Source organism: Calliopsis andreniformis, unplaced genomic scaffold (assembly GCF_051401765.1).
Source record: "Calliopsis andreniformis isolate RMS-2024a unplaced genomic scaffold, iyCalAndr_principal scaffold0033, whole genome shotgun sequence".
Taxonomy (NCBI): domain Eukaryota; kingdom Metazoa; phylum Arthropoda; class Insecta; order Hymenoptera; family Andrenidae; genus Calliopsis; species Calliopsis andreniformis.
This window is the reverse complement of record NW_027480442.1, coordinates 6,233,330-6,242,457: the sequence shown is the minus strand read 5'-3', so window position 1 is coordinate 6,242,457 and position 9,128 is coordinate 6,233,330.

Genomic DNA, 9,128 nt, shown 5'->3' with positions numbered 1-9,128 from the left:
CCTAACTATTGGATCTGGTGGAACAACCCCCTAGGGTGAAGCCTAGGTTGCCCGGGACGTAGAAATGACCATAACATTTACACTGGTAGGAATTATTCGTTTTATACAATTTAAAAGCTGTTGTATTTATATTGTATTTTATGCTTCTGGCGTTGACTTCATAGGCCCTAACTATTCGATCTGGTGGAGCAACGCCCGACAGTGAAGCCTAGGTTGACTGGAACGAAGATATGACCATAACCTTCACACAGGTTGCAATTATTCGTTTTATACGGTGTAAAGGCTGTTGTATTTATTTTGTATTTTATGACTCTGGCGTTGACTTCTAAGGCCCTAGCTATTCGACCTAGTGGAGCAACGCCCTAGAGTGAAGCCTAGATTGACCAGAACGTAGAAATGACCATCACTTTCAAACTGGTTGCAATTAATCCTGTTATACGATGGAAAAACTGTTGTATTTATATTGTATTTTATGCTTCTGGCGTTCACTTCTTAGGCCCTAACTACTCGATCTGGTGGAACAACGCCCTAGGGTGAAGCCTAGGTTGCCCGGAACGTAGAAATGACCATAACTTTTACACTGGTAGCAATTATTCGTTTTATACAATGGAAAAACTGTTGTATTTATTTTGTATTTTATGCTTCGGGTGTTGACTTCTAAGGCCCTAACTGTTTGATCTGGTGGAGCAACGCCCTAGAGTGAAGCCTAGGTTGCCCGGAACGTAGAAATGCCCATCACTTTCAAACTGGTTGCAATTATTCCTGTTATACAATGGAAAAACTGTTGTATTTTTATTGCATTTTATGCTTCGGGCGCTGACTTCTAAGGCCCTAACTATTCAATCTGTTGCAGCAACGCCCTAGAGTGAAGCCTAGGTTGCTCGGAATGTAGAAATGACCATAACTTTCATACTGGCTGCAATTGTTCGTTTTATACGATGGAAAAACTGTTGTATTTATTTTGTATTTCATGCTTCTGGCGTTCACTTCTTAGGCCCTAACTATTCGATCTGGTGGAACAACGCCCTAGGGTGAAGCCTAGGTTGCCCGGAACGTAGAAATGACCATAACTTTTACACTGGTAGCAATTATTCGTTTTATACAATGGAAAAACTGTTCTATTTATTTTGTATATTATGCTTCGGGCGTTGACTTCTAAGGCCCTAACTGTTTCATCTGGTGGAGCAACGCCCTAGGGTGAAGCCTAGGTTGCCCGATACGTAGAAATGACCATTACTTTCACACAGTTTGCAAATATTCCTTTTATACGATGGAAAAGCTGTTGTATTTATATCGTATTTTATGCTTCTGGCGTTGACTTCTAAGTCCCTAGCTATTCGATATAATGGAGCAACGCACTAAAGTGTAGCCTAGGTTTCCCGGAACGTAGAAATGACCATCACTTTCAAACTGGTTGCAATTAATCCTGTTATACGATGGAAAAACCTTTGTATTTTTGTTGCATTTTATGCTTCGGTCGTTGACTTCTAAGGCCCTAACTATTCAATCTGTTGCAGCAACGCCCTAGAGTGAAGCCTAGGTTGCTCGGAATGTCGAAATGACCATAACTTTCACACTGGCTGCAATTATTCGTTTTATACGATGGAAAAACTGTTGTATTTTTATTGCATTTTATGCTTCTGGCGTTCACTTCTTAGGCCCTAACTATTCGATCTGGTGGAACAACGTCCTAGGGTGAAGCCTAGGTTGCCCGGAAGGTAGAAATTACCATAAGTTTCATAATGGTTGCAATTATTCGTTTTATACGATGGAAAAACTGTTGTATCTCTATTGTATTTTATGCTTCGGGCGTTGACTTCTTAGGCCCTAACACTTCGATCTGGTGGAGCAACGCCCTAGAGTGAAGCCTAGGTTGCCCGGAACGTAGAAATGACCATAACTTTCACACTGGTTGCTATCATTCGTTTTATACGATGGAAAGACTGTTATATTTATATTGTATTTTATGCTTCTGGCGTTGACTTCTAAGGACCTAACTATTCGATCTAGTGGAGCAACGCCCTAGAGTGAAGCCTAGGTTGCTCGGAATGTAGAAATAACCATAACTTTCACACTGGTTGCAATTATTCGTTTTTTACGATGGAAAAGCTGTTGTATTTATATTGTATTTTATACCTCTGGCGTTGACTTCTAACGCCCTAGCTATTCGATCTAGTGGAGCAACGCCCTAGAGTGAAGCCTAGGTTGCCCTGAACGTAGAAATGACCATCACTTTCAAACTGGTTGCAATTAATCCTGTTATACGATGGAAAAACTGTTGTATTTTTATTGCATTTTATGCTTCGGGCGTTGACTTCTAAGGCCCTGACTATTCAACCTGTTGGAGCAACGCCCTAGAGAGAAGCCTAGGTTGCTCGGAATGTAGAAATGACCATAGCTTTCACACTGGTTGCAATTATTCGTTTTATACGATGGAAAAACTGTTGTATTTATATTGTATTTTATGCTTCTAGCGTTCACTTCCTAGGCCCTAACTATTCGATCTGGTGGATCAACGCCCTAGGGTGAAGCCTAGGTTGCCCGGAACGTAGAAATGACCATAACTTTTACACTGGTAGCAATTATTCGTTTTATACAATGGAAAAACTGTTCTATTTATAATGTATTTTATGCTTCTGGCGTTCACTTCTTAGGCCCTAACTATTCGATCTGGTGGAACAACGCCCTAGGGTGAAGCCTAGGTTGCCCGGAACGTAGAAATGACCATAACTTACACTGGTACCAATTATTCGTTTTATACAATGGAAAAACTGTTCTATTTATTTTGTATTTTATGCTTCGGGCGTTGACTTCTAAGGCCCTAACTGTTTGATCTGGTGTAGCAACGCCCTAGAGTGAAGCCTAGGTTGCCCGGAACGTAGAAATGACCATCACTTTCAAACTGGTTGCAATTAATCCTGTTATACGATGGAAAAACTGTTGAATTTTTATTGCATATTATGCTTCGGGCGTTCACTGCTTAGGACCTAACTATTCAATCTGGTGGGACAACGCCCTAGGGTGAAGCCTAGGTTGCCCGGAACGTAGAAGTGACCATAACTTTTACACTGGTAGCAATTATTCGTTTAATACAATGGAAAAACTGTTCTATTTATTTTGTATTTTATTCTTCAGGCGTTGACTTCTAAGGCCCTAACTGTTTCATCTGGTGGAGCAACTCCCTAGGGTGTAGCCTAGGTTGCCCGGAAGGTAGAAATTACCATAAGTTTCATAATGGTTGCAATTATTCGTTTTATACGATGGAAAAACTGTTGTATTTATATTGTATTTTATGCTTCTGGCGTTCACTTCTTGGGCCCTAACTATTGGATCTGGTGGGACAACGCCCTAGGGTGAAGCCTAGGTTGCCCGGAACGTAGAAATGACCATAACTTTTACACTGGTAGCAATTATTCGTTTTATACAATGGAAAAACTGTTGTATTTTTATTGCATTTTATGCTTCGGGCGTTGACTTCTAAGGCCCTAACTATTCAATCTGTTGCAGCAACGCCCTAGAGTGAAGCCTAGGTTGCTCGGAATGTAGAAATGACCATAACTTTCATACTGGCTGCAATTGTTCGTTTTATACGATGGAAAAACTGTTGTATTTATTTTGTATTTCATGCTTCTGGCGTTCACTTCTTAGGCCCTAACTATTCGATCTGGTGGAACAACGCCCTAGGGTGAAGCCTAGGTTGCCCGGAACGTAGAAATGACCATAACTTTTACACTGGTAGCAATTATTCGTTTTATACAATGGAAAAACTGTTCTATTTATTTTGTATATTATGCTTCGGGCGTTGACTTCTAAGGCCCTAACTGTTTCATCTGGTGGAGCAACGCCCTAGGGTGAAGCCTAGGTTGCCCGATACGTAGAAATGACCATTACTTTCACACTCTTTGCAAATATTCCTTTTATACGATGGAAAAGCTGTTGTATTTATATCGTATTTTATGCTTCTGGCGTTGACTTCTAAGTCCCTAGCTATTCGATCTAATGGAGCAACGCACTAAAGTGTAGCCTAGGTTTCCCGGAACGTAGAAATGACCATCACTTTCAAACTGGTTGCAATTAATCCTGTTATACGATGGAAAAACCTTTGTATTTTTGTTGCATTTTATGCTTCGGTCGTTGACTTCTAAGGCCCTAACAATTCAATCTGTTGGAGCAACGCCCTAGTGTGAAGCCTAGGTTGCTCGGAATGTAGAAATGACCATAGCTTTCACACTGGTTGCAATTATTCGTTTTATACGATGGAAAAACTGTTGTATTTATATTGTATTTTATGCTTCTGGCGTTTGCTTCTTAGGCCCTAACTATTCCACCTGGTGGAACAACGCCCTAGGGTGAAGCCTAGTTTGCCCGGAACGTAGAAATGACCATAACTTTTACACTGGTAGCAATTATTCGTTCTATACAATTTAAAAACTGTTGTATTTTTATTGTATTTTATGCTTCTGGCGTTGACTTCATAGGCCCTAACTATTCGATCTGGTGGGGCAATGCCCTAGAGTGAAGCCTAGGTTGCCTGGAACGTACAAATGACCATCACTTTCACACGGATTGCAATTATTCCTGTTATAGGATGGAAAGACTGTTGTATTTTTATTGCATTTTATGCTTCTGGCATTCACTGCTTAGGACCTAACTATTCGATCTGGTGGAACAACGCCCTAGGGTGGAGCCTAGGTTGCCCGGAACGTAGAAATGACCATAACTTTTACACTGGTAGCAATTATTCGTTTTATACAATGGAAAAACTGTTCTATTTATTTTGTATCTTATTCTTCGGGCGTTGACTTCTAAGGCCCTAACTGTTTGATCTGGTGGAGCAACGCCCTAGAGTGAAGCCTAGGTTGCCCGGAACGTAGAAATGACCATAACTTTCACACTGGTTGCTATCATTCGTTTTATACGATGGAAAGACTGTTATATTTATATTGTATTTTATGCTTCTGGCGTTGACTTCTAAGGACCTAACTATTCGATCTGGTGGAGCAACGCCCTAGAGTGAAGCCTAGGTTGCCCGGAACGTAGAAATGACCATAACTTACACTGGTACCAATTATTCGTTTTATACAATGGAAAAACTGTTCTATTTATTTTGTATTTTATGCTTCGGGCGTTGACTTCTAAGGCCCTAACTGTTTGATCTGGTGTAGCAACGCCCTAGAGTGAAGCCTAGGTTGCCCGGAACGTAGAAATGACCATCACTTTCAAACTGGTTGCAATTAATCCTGTTATACGATGGAAAAACTGTTGAATTTTTATTGCATATTATGCTTCGGGCGTTGACTTCCAAGGCCCTAACTATTCAATCTGTTGCAGCAACGCCCTAGAGTGAAGCCTAGGTTGCCCGGAACGTAGAAATGACTATAACTTTTACACTGGTAGCAATTAGTCGTTTTATACAATGGAAAAACTGTTCTATTTATTTTGTATTTTATGCTTCGGGCGTTGACTTCTAAGGTCCTAACTGTTTCATCTGGTGGAGCAACGCCCTAGGGTGAAGCCTAGGTTGCCCGGAACGTAGAAATGACCATTACTTTCGCACTGTTTGCAAATATTCCTTTTATACGATGGAAAAGCTGTTGTACTTATATCGTATTTTTTGCTTCTGCCGTTTACTTCTAAGGCCCTTAGCTATTCGATCTAGTGGAGCAACGCCCTAGAGTGAAGCCTAGGTTTCCCGGAACGTAGAAATGACCATCACTTTCAAACTGGTTGCAATTAATCCTGTTATACGATGGAAAAACCGTTGTATTTTTGTTGCATTTTATGCTTCGGTCCTTGACTTCTAAGGCCCTAACTATTCAATCTGTTGGAGCAACGCCCTAGAGTGAAGCCTAGGTTGCTTGGAATGTAGAAATGACCATAACTTTCACACTGGTTGCAATTATTCGTTTTATACGATGGAAAAACTGTTGTATTTATATTGTATTTTATGCTTCTGGCGTTTACTTCTTAGGCCCTAACTATTCGACCTGGTGGAACAACGCCCTAGGGTGAAGCCTAGGTTGCCCGGAACGTAGAAATGACCATAACTTTTACACTGGTAGCAATTATTCGTTTTATACAATTTAAAAACTGTTGTATTTATATTGTATTTTATGCTTCTGGCGTTGACTTCATAGGCCCTAACTATTCGATCTGGTGTAGCAACGCCCTAGAGTGAAGCCTAGGTTGCCCGGAACGTAGAAATGACCATCACTTTCAAACTGGTTGCAATTAATCCTGTTATACGATGGAAAAACTGTTGAGTTTTTATTGCATATTATGCTTCGGGCGTTGACTTCTAAGGCCCTAACTATTCAATCTGTTGCAGCAACGCCCTAGAGTGAAGCCTAGGTTGCTCGGAATGTCGAAATGACCATAACTTTCACACTGGCTGCAATTATTCGTTTTATACGATGGAAAAACTGTTGTATTTTTATTGCATTTTATGCTTCTGGCGTTCACTTCTTAGGCCCTAACTATTCGATCTGGTGGAACAACGTCCTAGGGTGAAGCCTAGGTTGCCCGGAAGGTAGAAATTACCATAAGTTTCATAATGGTTGCAATTATTCGTTTTATACGATGGAAAAACTGTTGTATCTCTATTGTATTTTATGCTTCGGGCGTTGACTTCTTAGGCCCTAACACTTCGATCTGGTGGAGCAACGCCCTAGAGTGAAGCCTAGGTTGCCCGGAACGTAGAAATGACCATAACTTTCACACTGGTTGCTATCATTCGTTTTATACGATGGAAAGACTGTTATATTTATATTGTATTTTATGCTTCTGGCGTTGACTTCTAAGGACCTAACTATTCGATCTGGTGGAGCAACGCCCTAGAGTGAAGCCTAGGTTGCTCGGAATGTAGAAATAACCATAACTTTCACACTGGTTGCAATTATTCGTTTTTTACGATGGAAAAGCTGTTGTATTTATATTGTATTTTATACCTCTGGCGTTGACTTCTAACGCCCTAGCTATTCGATCTAGTGGAGCAACGCCCTAGAGTGAAGCCTAGGTTGCCCTGAACGTAGAAATGACCATCACTTTCAAACTGGTTGCAATTAATCCTGTTATACGATGGAAAAACTGTTGTATTTTTATTGCATTTTATGCTTCGGGCGTTGACTTCTAAGGCCCTGACTATTCAACCTGTTGGAGCAACGCCCTAGAGAGAAGCCTAGGTTGCTCGGAATGTAGAAATGACCATAGCTTTCACACTGGTTGCAATTATTCGTTTTATACGATGGAAAAACTGTTGTATTTATATTGTATTTTATGCTTCTAGCGTTCACTTCCTAGGCCCTAACTATTCGATCTGGTGGATGAACGCCCTAGGGTGAAGCCTAGGTTGCCCGGAACGTAGAAATGACCATAACTTTTACACTGGTAGCAATTATTCGTTTTATACAATGGAAAAACTGTTCTATTTATAATGTATTTTATGCTTCTGGCGTTCACTTCTTAGGCCCTAACTATTCGATCTGGTGGAACAACGCCCTAGGGTGAAGCCTAGGTTGCCCGGAACGTAGAAATGACCATAACTTACACTGGTACCAATTATTCGTTTTATACAATGGAAAAACTGTTCTATTTATTTTGTATTTTATGCTTCGGGCGTTGACTTCTAAGGCCCTAACTGTTTGATCTGGTGTAGCAACGCCCTAGAGTGAAGCCTAGGTTGCCCGGAACGTAGAAATGACCATCACTTTCAAACTGGTTGCAATTAATCCTGTTATACGATGGAAAAACTGTTGAATTTTTATTGCATATTATGCTTCGGGCGTTCACTGCTTAGGACCTAACTATTCAATCTGGTGGGACAACGCCCTAGGGTGAAGCCTAGGTTGCCCGGAACGTAGAAATGACCATAACTTTTACACTGGTAGCAATTATTCGTTTTATACAATGGAAAAACTGTTCTATTTATTTTGTATTTTATTCTTCAGGCGTTGACTTCTAAGGCCCTAACTGTTTCATCTGGTGGAAAAACTCCCTAGGGTGTAGCCTAGGTTGCGCGGAAGGTAGAAATTACCATAAGTTTCATAATGGTTGCAATTATTCGTTTTATACGATGGAAAAACTGTTGTATTTATATTGTATTTTATGCTTCTGGCGTTCACTTCTTGTGCCCTAACTATTGGATCTGGTGGAACAACCCCCTAGGGTGAAGCCTAGTTTGCCCGGGACGTAGAAATGACCATAACATTTACACTGGTAGGAATTATTCGTTTTATACAATTTAAAAGCTGTTGTATTTCTATTGTATTTTATGCTTCTGGCGTTGACTTCATAGGCCCTAACTATTCGATCTGGTGGAGCAACGCCCTAGAGTGAAGCCTAGGTTGCCTGGAACGTACAAATGACCATCACTTTCACACGGATTGCAATTATTCCTGTTATAGGATGGAAAGACTGTTGTATTTTTATTGCATTTTATGCTTCTGGCGTTCACTGCTTAGGACCTAACTATTCAATCTGGTGGGACAACGCCCTAGGGTGAAGCCTAGGTTGCCCGGAACGTAGAAATGACCATAACTTTTACACTGGTAGCAATTATTCGTTTTATACAATGGAAAAACTGTTCTATTTATTTTGTATTTTATTCTTCAGGCGTTGACTTCTAAGGCCCTAACTGTTTCATCTGGTGGAGCAACTCCCTAGGGTGTAGCCTAGGTTGCCCGGAAGGTAGAAATGACCATAAGTTTAATAATGGTTGCAATTATTCGTTTTATACGATGGAAAAACTGTTGTATTTCTATTGTATTTTATTCTTCGGGCGTTGACTTCTTAGGCCCTAACTCTTCGATCTGGTGTAGCAACGCCCGACAGTGAAGCCTAGGTTGACTGGAACGAAGATATGACCATAACCTTCACACAGGTTGCAATTATTCGTTTTATACGGTGTAAAGGCTGTTGTATTGATTTTGTATTTTATTCTTCTGGTGTTGACTTCTTAGGCCCTAACTATTCGATATGGTGGAATAACGCCGCAGAGTGAAGCCTAGGTTGCCCGGAACGTAGAAATGACCATTACTTTCACACTGTTTGAATTATTCCTTTTATACGATGGAAAAGCTGCTGTATTTATATCGTATTTTATGCTTCAGGCGTTGACTTCTAAGGACCTA